Source organism: Bos taurus, chromosome 14 (genome assembly GCF_002263795.3).
Source record: "Bos taurus isolate L1 Dominette 01449 registration number 42190680 breed Hereford chromosome 14, ARS-UCD2.0, whole genome shotgun sequence".
Classification (NCBI taxonomy): domain Eukaryota; kingdom Metazoa; phylum Chordata; class Mammalia; order Artiodactyla; family Bovidae; genus Bos; species Bos taurus.
This window is the reverse complement of record NC_037341.1, coordinates 81,489,463-81,507,399: the sequence shown is the minus strand read 5'-3', so window position 1 is coordinate 81,507,399 and position 17,937 is coordinate 81,489,463. Positions and strand designations below refer to the sequence as shown.

At 53.9% G+C, this 17,937-nt stretch overlaps 1 protein-coding gene across 10 annotated transcripts in view; it reads right to left on the bottom strand.

Annotated features, from left to right (window-relative positions):
* The window catches only part of COL14A1 (collagen type XIV alpha 1 chain), a 232,915-nt gene extending 222,970 nt beyond the window's left edge, over nucleotides 1–9,945 (bottom strand). For 9 of the 10 annotated variants that reach the window (XR_003038138.2, XR_001501879.2, XR_003038139.2 and 6 more), the window contains exon 1: nucleotides 9,863–9,945. The gene's annotated coding sequence lies outside the window, so the exon portion shown is untranslated. Of the gene's footprint in view, nucleotides 1–9,509 lie in introns of all 10 variants that reach the window. The other variant, XM_059874511.1, reaches the window with a different exon arrangement.
* Nucleotides 9,946–17,937: the final 7,992 nt, after the last annotated feature.

The following is a 17,937-nucleotide window of genomic DNA, read 5'->3' as shown; positions in this document are numbered from 1 at the left end:
GATGTCTTCAAATATTTGAAGGGCTTTCACGTGGAAGATAAACCAAGATTATTTTGTGCAGCTTCTGCAAATAGCACCAGAATCAACAGAGGGAGCCACCCAGACGTGGATTTGGACCGAAACATTCTCCAGCACTCAGGACACGCTTGTCCCACTTACTCGCAGGTCTGAGAAAGAAGCTGGCTGCGTCACACCCGTGAGAGATGCTGTAGAGGGAGTCCTGGGTTTGTGGCAGGGGACTGAACAAAATGACCTTTATGTTTGAACTCTTTCTGGACTCTGTGGTTTAGTCACTAACCCGTGTCCAGCTCATTGTGACCCCATGGACTGCAGCCCGCCAGGCTCCTCTGTCCGTGGGATTCTCCAGGCAAGAACACTGGAGTGGGCTGCCATTTCCTTCTCCAGGGGATTTCCTGACCCAGGGATCGAACCCCTGTGTCCTGCATTGGCAGGTGGATTCTTTACCACGGAGCCACCTGGGAAGCCCTTTTCTGGGTTCTACATTATTACTCTAATATCCATTTTAACTTCTTGGAGATAGCGCACTCCAGGAGTAGCAGAGGACAGAGGAGCCGGGCCCACTGTGTTCGCAGGGTGGCAGAGTTGGCCACGACTTAGCCACTGAATAACAACAGATGCATCTCATAGGAGAACTTTACAGCCAGCTGATGATCGGGGTCTACAGATTTGTAGATAAGAAAGCAAAGACTAAGAACAGGGCTGATGTTACAGCTCAGGGTGCTGACGTGGCTAGTTTTCCTAATTTCTTCTCTCCAGTGAAAGTACCACTAGAGAGCACCTTCTCACGTCTAGAATAACCAAAAGGCTTTTCAGGATTGGTTAAGAAGTCTACTTAGAAACAGACCCTGGAGGAAATCAGTGTTTATCACTCTTTTCTGTTAGCCTTATGACACAGGAGAAAAGAGTTCTAAGTTAGAAATAAAGCCCTAGTTGTGTTACTGTTAGCTTGGTGACTGTCTTTCTTCCTCTGAGCAAACTCCCCACTGTGCAGGCATTGAGATTAGAAATCAAGTGGAAAGCCACAGTCTTATTAGCATAAAGTGTCAAAGGGCAGAAGAGTTCAGGAATGCCAGGGACTAAAATTGAGAAAGGGTGCCTCAGAAAAGAGTGAGCCACAAGTAGGGTGAACGACACTCAAACAAAAACAACCACCACGCCCTCGAGTTCTGGACAATTCAGAGTAAAGGGTCCATTAGGGCTTCCCTGAGAGCTCAGTGATTGGAAAAGACGCTGATGCTGGGAGAGACTGAGGGCGGGAGGAGAAGGGGACGACAGAGGATGAGATGGCTGGATGGCGTCACCGACTCGACGATGACGCGAGTTTGAGTAAACTCCGGGAGTTGGTGATGGACAGGGAGGCCTGGCATGCTGCAGTCCATGGGGTCACAAAGAGTCAGACACGACTGAGAGATTGAACTGAACTGAACTGATAGGTCAGTTGGTAAAGAATCCGCCTGCAGTGCAGCAGACCCTGGTTCAATTCCTGGGTCTGGAAGATCCCCTGGAGAAGGGAAAGGCTCCCCATCCCAGCGTTCTGGCCTGGAGAATTCCATGGGCTGTGTAGTCCAGGGGGTTGCAGAGAGTCGGACACGACTGAGCGACTGTCACCTTCACTAGTCAGTAAACTTAGCAATCATACATGAATATACACTTAATATAATAATTCCACTCTGTCAGCTATTAACTGATATTTATTGAACACTGCATCCAATAACTACAGGATACATCTTTAAAAAATTTTTTTCTTACAAAGTAGGCATCGTAAAATGAGTAGGCCCTAAAACGAGAGCTCATAAACTTCAAAAGCCTCAAAGTTTGCAGAGTTTGTTTTCTGACAACAGAATTAAATTAGAAATTAATCATATATCTTTACAAACTCAAAATGGAAATTAAGCAACATGCTTCTAATTAATCCATGGGTCAAATGAGAAATCACAATGGAAATTTAAAATTTTAAAAATAGTTGAAAGGGAATAAAAATAAGATTTTCCACATGAAAATCTGTGGAATGCAACCTAAGAATTAGAGATAAATATTCACATAAGAAAGAAGAAAGATTTAAAAATCAATGATCTAATTTTTCACTTAGAGACAGAAAAAGAAGAGCAAATAAAACCCTAATTAAGTTGAAGGAAAGGATTAATAAAGATAAGCATAATAACCAAAGATACCTGAAACAAATATTAGTGGAAATTAACAAGGCTAAAATGTTTATTTAAAATATTAATAAAAGTGAAAAATCTTTAGGAAGGGTGATCAGTCTCCAACAGATGGCCTCTGCTTCTTATCCCATTGTGACTCTCCAGCTAACTTCACGGCCCCAGTAACTCTACTTTCTGAGTCTTGGGTACTGGAAGACATGTAGGTGGGCAGTTCAACCCATACTCCACAACGTTCAGAGCGCATTACAGCCCATCGATAGATATTGATTGCGTGATCAGTGACTGAGTGGCCAGGGCTGAGGCGCACACAGCCAGCGCACCGCATGCCCTGCAGCTGGCCGAGGCTGAGGAACGCTGGAAAGGCAGAGACCTTCTCTCCAGCTCCTGGGCAAAAGTGATCTCCAGAGAAACAGCACCCTTTCTCCTCCCAACAGGTCTACCCCCAAGGGACTTTCTTCTAAATCCCAGAAAGACCTTATGTAGGATCGGAGCAGCCCAGTGAATGGCTCAAATGCAAAGGGGTGTGTGTGTGTGTCGGGGGGAAGCGTGTGTGTGTGTGTGAGGGTGTGTGTGTGTGTGGGTGTATGTGGGGGGTGTGTGTGTGTGTATGTGGGTGGGTGTGGGTGTGTATGTGGGGGCTATGGATGGGTGTGTGTGGGGGGGTGTGGGTGTGTGTGGGGGGGATGTGGGTGTGTGTGTGGGGTGTGGGGGTGTGGGGGTGTGTGGGGTGTGTGTGGGAGGGTGCAGGGTGTGTGTGTGTGTGTGTGTGGGTGTGAGGGCGTGTGTGTGTGGGGTGTGTGTGTGTGTGTGTATGTGGGTGGGTATGGGTGTGGGGTGTGTGTGTGTGTGTGTGTGTGTGGGCATGGGGTGTGTGTGGGTGGGTGGGTGGGTGTGGGTGTGTGTGGGTGTGAGGGTGTGTGTGTGGGTGGGTGTGTGTGTGGGGTGTGTGTGTATGTGGGTGGGTATGGGTGTGTGGGTGAGTGTGGGTGTGGGTGTGGGTGGGTGGGTGTGGGTGTGTATGTGAGGGGTATGGGTGGGTGTGGGTGGGTGGGTATTGGTGTGGGGGGGGTGTGGGTGTGTGTGGGGGGATGTGGGGGTGTGGAGGTGTGTGGGGTGTGTGTGTGTGAGTGTGGATGGGTGCGTGTGTGTGTGTGGGAGAGGTGTGTGTGGGTGTGGGTATGTGTGTGTGTACGGGTGTAGGTGTGTGGGTGTCTGTGTGTGGGTGTGTATGTGTGTGTGGGGGTGTGGTGTATGTATGTGGGTGGTTGTGGGTGTGTGGGTGGGTGTGTATGTGGGGGATATGAGTGGGTGTGTGGGGGGTGTGGGTGTGTGTGTGGGGGGTGTGTGGGGGGGGTGTGGGGGTGTGTGGGGGGTGTGGGTGTGTGGGGTGTGTGTGGGAGGGTGTGGGGGGTGTGTGTGTGTGTGGGTGTGAGGGCGTGTGTGTGTGGGGGGGTGTGTGTTTGTGTATGTGGGTGTGTGGGGGTGTGTGGGTGTGTGTGGGGGGGGTGGGGGGGATGTGGGGGTGTGGGGGTGTGGGGTGTGTGTGGGTGTGTGTATGGGGTGTGTGTGTGGGGGGGTGTGTGGGTGTGTGTATGGGTGTGTGTGGGGGTGTGTGTGTGTGTTGGGTGTGTGTGTATGTGGGTGGGTATGGGTGTGTGGGTGGGTGTGGGTGTGGGTGTGTATGTGAGGGCTATGGGTGTGTGTGTGTGTGTGTGTGGGGTGTGTGTGTGGGGGTGGGTGTATGTGGGTGTGTGTATGGGTGTGTGTGTGTGTGGGTGTGTGTGGGTGTGAGGGTGGGTGTGTGTGTGGGTGTGTGTGTGGGGTGTGTGTGTATGTGGGTGGGTATGGGTGTGTGGGTGAGTGTGGGTGTGGGTGTGGGTGGGTGGGTGTGGGTGTGTATGTGAGGGCTATGGGTGGGTGTGTGTGGGTGGGTGTTGGTGTGTGTGTGGGGTGTGGGTGTGTGGGGAGGTGTGGGGGGGATGTGGGGGTGTGGGTGTGTGTGGGGTGTGGGGGTGTGTGTGTGTGTGGGTGTGTGTGTGGGTGTGTGTGTGTGGGTGGGTGTGTGTGTGGGGGTGGGTGGGTGGGTGTGTGTGGGTGTGGGTGGGTGGGTGGGGTGTGTGTGGGAGAGGTGTGTGTGGGTGTGGGTATGTGTGTGTGTAGGGGTGTAGGTGTGGGGGTGTCTGTGGGGGGGTGTGGGTGTGTATGTGTGGGTGTGTGTGTGGTGTATGTATGTGGGTGGTTGTGGGTGTGCGGGTGGGTGTGGGTGTGTGTGTGGGTGGGTTGGTGTGGGTGTGTATGTGGGGGGTATGAGTGGGTGTGTGTGGGGGGTGTGGGTGTGTGTGTGGGGTGTGGGTGTGGGGGGGGTGTGGGTGTGTGAGGGGGACGTGTGTGTGGGTGTGTGTGTACGGGTGTAGGTGTGTGTGGGGGTGTCTGTGTGTGTGAGTGTGGGTGTGTAAGGGTGTGTGGGTGTGTGTGGGTGTGTGTGTGCACACGCTCAGTTGCATCAGATGTGTCCAATACTTTGTGACCCCATGAACCTGGCCAGGCTCCTCTGTCCACGGGATTTTCCCAGTAAGAATAATGGAGCGGGTTACCATTTCCTACTCGAAGGGATCTTCCTGACCCAGGGATCGAACCCTCGCCTCCTGTGTCCCTGTATTGCAAGCAGATTCTTCACCCGTGAGCCACCAGAGAAGCCAAATGCAAGGTATCTGACTGCAGGTCATCCTGAGAAACGTAGCTGCCCAGCCTTAACTTAGACTGCTGTGAATCCTACATGATAGAAGAGCCATCCCCAGAGCACGGCAAATTGCAGTGACAGTTCCTTGGCTCAGGAATGCTCCATCACTTGGCTTTTTTTGTTGTTGTTGTTTGTTAAGGACAAAGCAATGTGAATCGCTTCTAACTGAAGTCTGTATCTGCGAGCATCACAGAGGCTAGCCGCACATCCAGGACAGACATCTCACCCTTTAGGAAGGCTTCCCTGATCTTCCAAGTCTGGCCAGATGCTGCTCCTGGGTTTCCTACAGTAGCAATCTTTATTTTCCATTCTAAACCTCAATAGAACGTGGTTTTTTAGTATCAGTTCAGCATGTTCCCCTTTGCAAAAGCAGACAGAAAGCCATCCAGGAGTAAATCTTCATTGAATAGAAGACCCCCTCACCCCTACCCCCCACCCCAGAAGTACTCCTAGCTACAGACACAAGTTGTGACACTTGGAAAAGCTCAGCAAAGCCTAGCCTCTCTCTAATCAGTTTTCATAGCTCAGCTTACCTCTGTGTGTGTGTGTGGCGGGGAGGGAGAACCAAACACAGCTCCCTAAAATTAGAAGTCAGGGACCCTTGCCTTGAGTTCCCACAAAGGCCCACTGGCAGAAAAATTCATCAAGAGCACTGATTTCAAAAAATGACCTTGAAGTATAAGGTGAAAATTAAATAAAAAATTTACCGTGAAGAAATGCAAAGTCTAGACTCTTAAGCTCTGACTTAAAAAGTTGTCAGAAATTCCTGTAGCCTTCCTCGTCAGAATCCCCTCAAAAAACAGAGAGCAGAGAGAGAGAAGAGGGAAAGCAGAAAGAAGGGGGAAAAGGTGAAGAGAAGGAAGCAGCAGAGCAGAGAACCCAGCGCTGCCGTGCAGTCTGCACGGGGTCAGTCCAGGCCTGGAAGCGACACTGCAGGGGCCCGTCCCCCTGCTTCCTGGAGGAGAACCCCGTGAAGCCCAGAGACGCCGCGGGGGGACAGGGCCCGGAGGCCACGCCCCCTGTCCGCCCCCTCCGCCCCCGCCCCGCAACGGGCAGGGCCCACGTCTCACGCAGACATTACTTTAATCCCGATTCTGCCACTTGCCGGCTCTGGGACCCCAGGCTGGTAGTTTACATCTCGGTGATCTTATCTTTAGAAGAAAGACAACATTTTCGTCCACGAGGAACTCGGAGACTTGCATGTGTTTCTGAGCGAGAACAGGGCAGGGACCCAGGCAGGAACTCAAAATACACGCCAGTCTCCACCGCACACCCACCCACGTCCCCAGGAGACCAGGATGAGGCCCGCTCTTCACAAGGCTCCCTCTACAGAGAAGAGTAGCAGAGCTCCGCACTGCGTGCTTTTTCAGTTACAGGAGAGGAGACGCAAGCGGAGACCTCCCTGACAGCCATCGCCAGTGGAGCAAAGCTGCTCAAGAGGACGCCGATTACTGGCCTGGCCCTCGGTTTTCCTCCTCTCACCTCCCCCCAGCCCCCCGCCCCTCCCCCGGCCCTTTACCGTTTGCTGTCTACACATCTCATAATCCCGGATAATGTTAGCTCAGAGGTGCTCAAACACCATCACCTCAGCCTGAGGCACACAGGAAGGCCCTCATCCCTGAAAGGAACCTTGGGCTACACTCCACAGGCTGGGCAAACAGCAGTCATTTGGTTGAGCTTGGATTAAAATGACAGCAAATATGTGGCTCATAGAGTCACGAACTGCAGACTCCCAGCTTAAAACAGGCAAAAGCTCTCTGTGTTTTACTAAGTGACTCGAGGAAGGATTTAAGAGTCAAAGGGCGTGTACCCCAAGGAGACTTTTGCTGGGCTGAAGCTGGCTCCAGCGCCCTTCCTATCATACCCATTTGCTCACTCCATCCTTTAAGCCAGCCTTGGTGGACTCCCAAACCCAAGATTTGCGTGGAAGGAGGCCCCAGGAGCTCTCTGAAATCCACAGCTGGACCGTTAGCAGCAGGATCCACGCCAAAGGACTCCTCCCATCCATCCTAAGTTTGGGACCTGCCCAAAACTGCTCCAGGAATTCTGACGGGCTCCACGGAGTCCTTCCCAGGGTGTCACTGAGAGGCCCCACCAGGGAGGCTTCTGTCCTTTCAAAGGGACCCCCAGGAGGTCAGGGATGCAGTGGAGGTCCAGGTCTCACCTGGCTCAGGGCCCTCAGGCAGAGGGAGAGACACCCAGTGCTTAGGATAGAGCGTCCTGTGCATAATGGATAAGCCTGGAAAACACCTCAGGAGGTGAAAGACGCCAGTCACGCCGGCCCACACACATTGCCTGCTTCCGCTTATATGAAATGTCAGCAGAAAGTCGAGGAGCAGTTGCCAAGGGTGTGGGGGGTGGGGGGCGGTTATGGCTTGGTTGGGGGAAAATGAGAATTATACTGCTGATAGGCACAGATTTTTTTTTTTTTGGAGTGATACAATGTTCTAAAATTGGTTGTGGGGACAGTGGTACAACTCCATGAATACACGAAAAACCACTGAATTGCACACATGTGTGGTATATGAATTATAACTCGATTAAGTTGCTTTTTTAAAAAATGCTTCCCTGAAGTCTGTCGTACAGTAACCACACCCTTGGGACCAGGTTCAAAGGAAATCCTTGCAAGTTGCTCTTTTGAAGCAACCCAAAGTGCAAGTGTTATCCACGCATTCACTGACTCCCTCTCTCAGACCACACTTCCCAGTGATGGCTGCAGGCAGAGCGGACCCCCTTGTCAGAAACACAGCTCGCTCCCCACCATGCATCCAGCTTCGCCTCTGTGCTGGGTGCTAGGGCCTCCTTACCACACCCGACAGCCAGGAAGGCCCCTAACTCTCTGTAGCTGAGGAGCTCTGGAGTCTTTAGGGGGAGAGTTTCAGGGAAACTCTTTCCCAATTCTGCTCCCCCACAGAGCCACCAAACATCCGCATATTTTTAGGGTTTTGCCCTCCACCACCCCCTTTTGCTGCTGCAGGCAGCTGACACTCCAAAATTTCCAGAAGTGAATCCAGAATTCGCAGAGGGAAAGAGGCTCTGAGTGCGGCTGCACACGGCGTTCCGGGGTCAGCGGAGGGTTGGGGTCCAGGTTCCCGAGAGCGGCACGCCAGCCTCCCGTGAACACCCGCCCTGGGGACAGAGCCTCAGCAGAACGGGCGACTCCGGGTCCCCGAGCTCCGCGCCACCGGGAGCTCCTCGAACAAGACGCAAGCCCCCAGCTCCTAGATGAGGGTGTCCGTGGCTGCAATTATGGCAGGCAGCGCTCAGACCCTTGTTAGGACCGAAGTCACCCCAGGGCACAACGCCGCTCCTCCCGCGGGGCGCTAACCCTGTCTTGTCTGTGCTGTGCTTAGTCGCTCAGTCATGTCGGACCCTGTGAGACCCCGTGGACTGTAGCCCGCCAGCTCCTCTGTCGATGGGATTCTCCAGGCAGGAATACTGGAGTGGGTAGCAGTTCCCTCCGCCAGGGCGTCTTCCCGACCCAGGGATCGAACCCACGTCTCCCGCATTTCGGGCAGATTCTTTACCAGCTGAGCCACCGGGGAAGCCCAAGAATACTGGAGCGGGTAGCCTATTCCCTTCTCCAGGGCATCTTCCCCACCCAGGAATGGAACCAGGGTCTCCCGCAACGCAGGCGGGATCCTTAGCTGCCGGTGCGCTGCTGCTACTGCTAAGTCACTTCAGTCGTGTCCGACTCTGTGTGACCCCATAGACGGCAGCCCACCAGGCTCCCCCGTCCCTGGGGTTCTCCAGGCAAGAACACTGGAGTGGGTTGCCATTTCCTTCTCCAATGCAGGAAAGTGAAAAGTGAAAGTGAAGTCGCTCAGTCGTGTCCGACTCTTAGCGACCCCATGGACTGCAGCCTACCAGGCTCCTCCGTCCATGGGATTTTCCAGGCAAGAGTATTGGAGTGGGGTGCCATTGCCTTCTCCGGTGCGCGGGGCCAGCTAAATCCCAGCTGGCGCGGAGGTTTGCCTCCCCCCAGCCGCGCGCATTAGAGGGCCTGAGGCAGCGAGCAGCTCCGAGGGGTGAAAGGGGGCGAGGGGTTGGGAAGCCCGGGAAGAGAAGGCCCTCCAGCGCCGCAGCCTGGCGGTGCATCTTAAAGCCGCGACCTCCTGGGTCCGGACACCGAAGCAAAGCGCGCGAAGCAGCCGCGTTTCCGGACGCAGAGACGTGGACGAGCCGCCGCTGCTGCCCACACCCTGCGGCGCTGCGGGCTCGCTCCTCTTTTCGACTAGCAGCTGGTGCCCAGAGCTCATCACCCGCCGGTGTCTGGGTGAGTTTTGCAGCCCGTGATCTCCATCGACGGTTCTCCCAACTGACCCTTGAGTGCTGAGTGCTTAGCCGTCAGTCGTGTCCGACTCTGCGACCCCATGGACTGTAGCCCCGCCAGGCTCCTCCGTCCATGGGGTTTCCCAGGCAAGAATACTGGAGTGGGTTGCCATTCCCTTCTCCAAGGGATCTTCCTGGCCCAGGGATCGAGCCCGTGTCTCCTGCGTTGCAGGCGGATTTTCTACCTGCTGAGCCATGCTTTTTGTTTGTAACACACACAGTCCTCCAAAGCAATCCCTAAGCCCCTTTCTCACCATAACGGTAGCCTTTAGGAGGCCCTTTCTGCTTGAAAATGCTGGCATCTACCGTCTGGAAGCCAAACCCGCTCCTTCCCGCAGATCGCTCGCCGCCCGCCAGCCCCGGGGCGAAGGCTCGAGAGAGCAGCACCGGCGTACGCCGAGCAGCGCTCAGACCTCGCTGCCCGGCGAGCGGGCGGGACGCGGCGGGCGCGCCTCCAGTCCCTCAGCGCCGCGGGCAGCGCGGGCGCGCGAAGAGCAGGTCCCTGGAGGCGCCCCGCGTCCGCAGGGGACTCGCCGCCTGGGCTTTCCCTCCCTCAGGAACAGACTCTCAAGGCCGACGAGAGAGGGAAGCAGAGGTTGGCACTGACCTGCGCCCGCGAGACTCCAGCCCAGGCCGCGTGGCTCTCGGTGCCCGGGGCCCGTCCCAGTTCCGCCGCGAGTCCGTTCTCCCGCGCGCTGCCCGCCCGGCGCCCCTTTAATTGGCCTGCCCCCGCTCCACCCCCGCTCGCCCGCCGGGAGCCGCCTCCTCTCCGGCGCTCCCTCCTGCGGGGCGCCCGGGATCAGATAAGAGCGGAGGGAGGCGCGCTGGCGGCCGCTTATGAAGCGGGAGGCGGCGACGGGGGCGGGGGGAGGCAGGCTGGGCCCCCGGGCAGCGCCCCCAGTCCCCAACGACTCCCCCCTCCTCCCGCCGCCCTGGACACGCCCGGGGGCCGCCCAGCGCCGCGGCCGCGAGTGTGGGGCCAGGGAAGAGCCGCTCGGGCCGTCCCCGCGCACCAAGGCCGGCGGGCGGCCTCGCCAGGTCAGTGTCCGTGAGCAGGTGCCGCGTGCAGGCCTTCTCAGCCCCCAGAAGCCCGGTCCGGGCGCCCGGGGGACCCTCGGCCGGGACTGCTCGGCCGCCCGGTGCTAAGACTCCAGGCTTCTCCTGCCAGGGACGCGGGTTCCAGCCCTGGCCCGGGAACTGAGATCGCGCGCGCTCTGCGGCACGGCCCCAAAAAACAAAAGAGGGGACCCCGTCTCCCTCTCCAGGAACTAGGGCAGCGACGCGCGGACGTGAGCAGGCGCGCCGCCCGGGAGCGCTCCCAGGCGCTTCGGTGCGTTTGAAGGGACGGGCGTCGGCGGGGCCCCCGGGCGCAGGCCCCCCCTGACCGAGATCCCGAGTGAGGAAGTCTGCGCCGAGGCCGGGGCCGAGCCCCCCAAACCCCGCGGCGGTTCTGGTCCGGGCCGCCCCGAGGCCCTGCCCGGCCGTGAAGCACTGGAGGCGCCGGGTCTCCGGGCCACCTCCGCACCCCAACCCCGGGCCGTGGCCGGGTCCCCGGGAAAGGCGTCAGCATCACCCATTCTTTAACCGAACCAAGAGCCTCACACCCCTCCCGCAGCTGGTGCGCGCACATGTCGGGAGAGGGTTACACACCGGGAATCCATCAAGACGCCCCTTCGGTGAGAAAAGCACGCTCTCGCCTAGGAAAACTGGAAAGGCAGGTGACGGCCAAGGCAGCAAGGGGCCGGTGCTGTGAAATGCCCGGAGCCCGCCCCCGAGACAGGGAAGGGGCTGCGACCACGCACCTCACTTCCAGGAGGGCCTGCGGGTTTCCCAGCCCTCTCCCGCCCCCCGCCGCGCGCCCCGCTAGTCTACCGTATCCGCACCCCCTCGGCGCCTCCCCGCGCCCCCCGAGTCTGCCGTATCTGCACCCCCTCGGCGCCCACCCCCCGCCCCCCGCCGGCCCTGCGGTTGGAGCGCAAAGGGGCCCCAGCCCGCACGGCCGCCCTGCGTCTGTCGGTCCTTCTGCAAACCCGGCGGGGCCTGGCCGCCGCGCCGCTTGGCTCCTTGGCTAAACCCGGATCGCAGCGCACATTTTTATCGAAACCAGGTCTGGTCTGAACCCTAGGTCCGGTCCGCTCCGCGGCGGGGCTGCGGGCGCCACCTGCTGCCTGCGCCGGGGGTCGCGACAGAGCGGGGCTGGAAAGACAGACGGACGAACGCACGGGACCCGGAACTGCGGCAATCCCGCACCTAATCCACCTGAGTCAGAACATCGTCTCTCCCCGCCCTGCCCTGAGCAGTGCCTGCAGCTTCCATACCCGTCCCCCTTTTTCACTAATAACGTCTGCTCTGGGTCCTTCATTCTTACCAAGATATAGGTCGTTGGTGTGAGTTTCCCTTTACCTGTAATTCCCTTGGGGGAGGTAGTGGGGTGTTGGCATAAAGTCTGAGGCAAAGGGGGAGGAAAGGTGCTTATGATGGAATTATAGATAATTTCAAAATTATAGGAAATGAGGAATTCTCTGATGATTTTAAAAGGCAAAATATATGTGCAAAAATCCATGCAGAGGAGCAGAATAGTTTCATAAAAATCTTATATAAGGTACTTTGTTTTGTAATGATGTATTAGGTTATTTTAAAAAATTCTAACTCGTCTTTCTTTCATCTTTTAACCTTTTGATTTGCATTTATTTCACCTTCAATGTAACTACATAAATTTCAGTTACTCTTGAATCAGAATGGCTGGTTTTAATCCGTTTTCCACTTAATTGCGGCCGTGTGTGAGTTTCCAGCCCTTTCAAAGGAGCGCTTATTCAACATTTATCTTAAGGTCTTTTCTCGGAACCTGGAAGAATACTGAAAACTCAGAGAAATAAGCCCAGAAGACCCCACTAGTGTCTCCTCTCTCAGTCTAAAGAAGACAAAAATGCCTCTGAAAGAACACATGAATAGCTGAGACCTTTTCAAAGACATCCAAAAATTCCAGCTTCCACAGTCATTGATTCTAAACTCTTTTTAGAATCTCATCCTGGGCTGGTGTCGTGACTGTGACTTCTCTGAAACGACTCCACACACACCCTGTTACCCCTTTCTCCCCTGTCCCCTGAAACCCTCCCTGCAGGGAGACTCTGAACTCAGACCTAAATTGAAGAGACTCTGCCCCTTGCTTGTTTCACTTTGGTGAAGTTATTTTGCCTCTATGAGCCTAACTCCTTGTGTATAAGAAGGGAGTCATTAATTATCTCTCAGGCAGTAGTCATGCAGATTAAATGACAGGCGCGTTTATGAACCCAATTCCCTAAATGACAAGTGGTGACTGTCTCACTCAAACTCACACTGTCTCCCTCCTGTCCAGCACACTCGGGGCTCCTCTCATCAGCAGCCCCTATGGGTGAGTCCTGCAGTGTTTCTCAATAGAGGCGCTTTGACATTTTGGATAGGTCAGCTTGACTGCCCCAGAGATTGCAGAACATTTATTACTCCTAACTCCAGCACCAGATTCCAGGAGCATCCTCCCATCGCCGAGTCATGGTGAAAACCCAAATGACCACCTTGCATCTCCTCCTATACTCGCAAGCCATTCACTCCGGGCGGTTCTACTCCAACCCCTCTGTAATGGTTTTTTCCCCCAGCCCATCCATTCCCCCTTATTTTGGTTACAGAAGGATCATACTCAGCCAGTAGCAAGTACAAGCTGATAATATAGATAACACGCTATAAACAATAGCCATGGCTCCGGGCCTCGTGTCCCCCACCCTGCACTCCACCCTCTGTGCTGATATCCCACCCCTGGGACTCCGAGTATTTGCCCTGGTCTTGCAAGAGCACTGCAGAGAGCCTTCAGCACCCTGCCTCCTGGCCAAGGGCTGATGGACCCTCTCGCTGATGGACGTCCCTGCAGTGTGCTGTGCTGTGCTGAGTCGCTCAGTCGTGTCCGACTCTTTGCGACCCCGTGGACTGTGGCCCGCCAAGCTCCTCTGTCCATGGGAGTCCACACAAGACCACGGGAGTGGGCTGCCATGCTTCCTCATGTCCCTGCAATACCAGCTGTTAAACACTTCGCATCTCACCACGGAGGAACGGATCTCTGATGTCTTTTAGGAAATTGCCTCCACTCCACTGGACGCAGCTGCGGGGGGCTGTCTTTCAGAGCTCTGCTCTCCTCCAGCCGAGGTGGGCGAGACCTGAAAACCAGGCCAACCACCTGCTGTCCCCTCAGACGTGAGTACAAAGCGACGGGACAAGGAGGAAAGAAAGGAGTGCTAAGGGGAGGGGGAGGGGGTCAGGAGGGAGGGGACACAGTGTACCTGCGGCTGACTCACGGTGACGTTCGGCAGAAACCAGCACACTTCTGTAAAGCAGTTAGCCTTCAGTTAGAAAATAAATAAATCAAAAGTGCTAAATTTTTCTCAATGCATTCTAGCATGAGACCTGCAGTTCAGTTCAGTCACTCAGTTGTGTCTGACTCTTCAGGACCCCATGAATCGCAGCAGGCCAGGCCTCCCTGTCCATCACCAAATCCCGGAGTTCACTCAGACTCACGTCCATTGAGTCAGTGATGCCATCCAGCCATCTCATCCTCTGTCGTCCCCTTCTCCTCTTGCCCCCAATCCCTCCCAGCATCAGAGTCTTTTCCAATGAGTCAACTCTTCGCATGAGGTGGCCAAAGTACTGGAGATTCAGCTTTAGCATCATTCCTTCCAAAGAAATCCCAGGGCTGATCTCCTTCAGAATGGACTGGTTGGATCTCCTTGCAGTCCAAGGGACTCTCAAGAGACTTCTCCAACACCACAGTTCAAAAGCATCAATTCTTCGGCGCTCAGCTTTCTTCACAGTCCAACTCTCACATCCACACATGACCACTGGAAAAACCATAGCCTTGACTAGACAGACCTTTGTTGGCAAAGTAATGCCTCTGCTTTTTATTATGCTATCTAGGTTGATCATAACTTTCCTTCCAAGGAGTAAGCGTCTTTTAATTTCATGGCTGCAGTCACCCTCTGCAGTGATTTTGGAGCCCAGAAAAATAGTCAGCCACTGTTTCCCCTTATATTTCCCATGAAGTAATGGGACCAGACGCCATGATCTTCGTTTTCTGAATGTTGAGTTTTAAGCCAACTTTTTCACTCTCCACTTTCACTTTCATCAAGAGGCTTTTTAGTTCCTCTTCACTTTCAGCCATAAGGGTGGTGTCATCTGCATATCTGAGGTTATTGATATTTCTCCTGGCAATCTTGATTCCAGCTTGTGCTTCTTCCAGCCCAGCATTTCTCATGATGTACTCTGCGTATAAGTTAAATAAGCAGGGTGACAATACACAGCCTTGACGAACTCCTTTTCCTATTTGGAACCAGTCTGTTGTTTCATGTCCAGTTCTAACTGTTGCTTCCTGACCTGCATAGAGGTTTCTCAAGAGGCAGGTCAGGTGGTCTGGTATTCCCATCTCTTTCAGAATTTTCCACAGTTTATTTCCACACAGTCAAAGGCTTTGGCATAGTCAATAAAGCAGAAATAGATGTTTTTCTGGAACTCTCTTGCTTTTTCCATGATCCAGTGGATGTTGGCAATTTGATCTCTGGTTCCTCTGCCTTTTCTAAAACCAGCTTGAACATCTGGAAGTTCACGGTTCACATACTACTGAAGCCTGGCTTGGAGAATTTTGAGCATTACTTTACTAGCGTGTGAGATGAGTGCAATTGTGCGGTAGTTTGAGCATTCTTTAGCATTGCCTTTCTTTGGGATTGGAATGAAAACTGACCTTAAGTAACAATAAATAGCTCCTTATATCTAGACATCAGCAGAAACACATCAGTACAGCTGTACTGGCTGTTAAAATGCTGAAATTCTTTCCTGTCCGTTGGCCTCCCCACAACCGTGAGACTTCCTAGGCGGCTCGGTGGTAAAGAATCACCTGCAGAGCAGGAGGGGACGATTTGCCCCCTCCCCCATACTGGATGTGGAGAAGGAAATGGCAACCCACTCCAGTATTCTTGCCTGGAGAATCCCAGGGATAGAGGAGCCTGGTGGGCTGCTGTCTGTGGGGTCGCACAGAGTCGGACACGACTGAAGCGATTTAGCGTGCATGCATGCATGCATGGCAGGAGACATCAGAGACCTGGGTTTCATCCCTGGGTGGGGAAGATCCCCTGGAGGAGGGAAAGGCTACCCACTCCAGTATTCTTCCCTGGGAAATCCCATGGACAGAGGATCCTGGCGGGCTGCAGTCCACGGGGTCACAGAGAGACATGACTGAGTGACGGAGCACACACAGCCCTGTGTATTCTCTCCGCCACCCCCTCTGGGGTCACTGCCCCAGAGTTCCCTTTGATTCAGCAGCTGAAGACGTGACCCTTGTTCTATAGTCTGAATGTCTGTGTCTCCCTAAAAGCCATACGTTGAAATCCTCCCAGTGGTGATCAGTTTCGGAGGTGGGGCCTTGAGGGTTGCTTCCCTCACAAGGGTTTATCATGAATCGTGAATGGGATTGTGGGTCTTGCCTGGAGAGATCCCTAACCCTTCTCACCGGAACCTCAGGTGAGCCTTCCCTCTTCCGTGCTGGAGAAACACGTTCCAACACTGTGAGAAACGTGTTCTGTCCTTTGTGAGCTACTCAGACTACGGAATTTCATCCCAGTAGCCCGGACGGGTTGAGACACCTTGTCGGGCCCCACGCACGGCTAGGTTCCTGGGTGGCAGTTAGCTCCCCTTCCTGTTGGGCTCTGCCTGGGTCTTCCGTTGTTCCACCATCTGAAGATCAGCCCTGCCCAGAACTCCACACTATCTTTGGCTCCTGTCCTTCCTGAAGCTTTTGTCTCAGTTCTGTGAGCTACCCTAGTTTTGCGAAATCTGATTTCTTTAACTGCTAACTGAAGAACTCCAAGTCAATCTTCATTTTACCAAACTCGAACCTGAGATAAAAGACATGAGAGCTTGTCTATCTTACCCAGAGGATTACTAGCAAAGTCGGCCCTGGAATTCAAACATCTTCACTCCCAGGTCAGAGCTTCTCCCACTAGAGTGCATCGACCCCTTTCCAAACAATACCAGACACACAGCCTGTGCTTGTACCGGATTTTCACTTTACAAAAGGTATTCAAGTACATTGAAAGCAAAAGCGAAGTCGCTCAGTCGTGTCCAACTCTTTGTGACCCCATGGGCTGTAGCCTACAAGATTCCTCCATCCATGGGATTCTCCAGGCAAGAGTACTGGAGGGGGTTGCTGTTTCCTTCCCCAGCGGAGCTTCCCGACCCAGGGATTGAACCCGGGTCTCCAACATTGCAAGCAGACAATTTTACCGTCTGAGCTACCAGGGAAGCTCAACAACACCATCCCGTTTTAAATACGTCAGCTCTGCAAGGTAAGACTCATCGCAGAGGTCAAATCGTAGTGTCCTTCGTGGCTCTGGTAAGCCCCTTCTCACAGTCACCCTTCACGGTCTTGTACCAGTGACTGAGACGTTCCTCGCTCTCTAAAGTCGGGACTTTAAAAGCACCCAAGCTTCTCATGTGTGACAACAACCTGGCAGTGTGCGCATGCTGTATAGTAGGTCCTACTCATAATTCACAGCATAACAGGACTGGAGCAGGCACGAGAGATCACACACGTGTGCACACACACGCACACGCACACACACATGCATGCACACACACAAGCACATACACACGGACACACACATACGCGCACACGCACGCACGTGCACACTCACACACACTCACGCACACACACGCGCGCGCGCGCACACATACGCATGCACACACACGCACGTGCACACACACATGCACACACACGCGCGTGCACACACACAAGCACACACACACGGACACACGTGCGCACACACATGCACACACACACATGCGCACACACATAGACGCATGCGCACGCACGGGCGCGCACACGCACATACACACGCATGCACACACGGACACACATACACACGCGCACGCACACACACACGGTAATTACATCACTTTACACATGAAGAAATGGAGACCTAGGGAATCAAATCCCCAGAAAGAATCAGGGGCAGATACTACTAGATTCAATATTATCTAAAATAATAACACCATGGAAGGAGAAGCTTTACTGAGAGTCATTTGGATACTAAGTCGTGGAGTCATTGAGAAAGCCCACGTGGACACTTAATATTTTAAATATAATTTTACTAAAATAACTTATATGTGCAATTTTAAAATCTGCGTGTGTATGTGTTTACTCGTGTCCTACTCTTTGCAACCCCAAGGACTGTAGCCCACCAGGCTCGTCTGTCTGTGGGATTTTCCAAGCAAGAATACCGGAATGGGTTGCCATTTCCTACTCCAGGGGATGTTCCACACCCAGGGATTGAATGTCTTGCATCTCCTGCATTGGCAGGCAGATTCTTTTCCATTGAGCCACCTGGGAATTTTAAATAATACTAAAAACTTGTTACAAAAAATATTGTCTTGCTCGCCAGAGGTAATCACTTTTGACTCTTTTAGCAGTTTTCTTCCTGACATTTTCAAATCTCTGGATTTCTCAATCTGGCACATACACCGCTGTGTGTTTAATAAGCAGTGTTAGCCGTTATTTCCATATTTCCTATTACAGTAGAAGAGGATGTAGCTTTTTCAGGCTGCCATCATCCCCTCTTCTCATCTTCCCAAGAGGACTGGATGACACCTTTTGGTTAACTCCATTTGCAA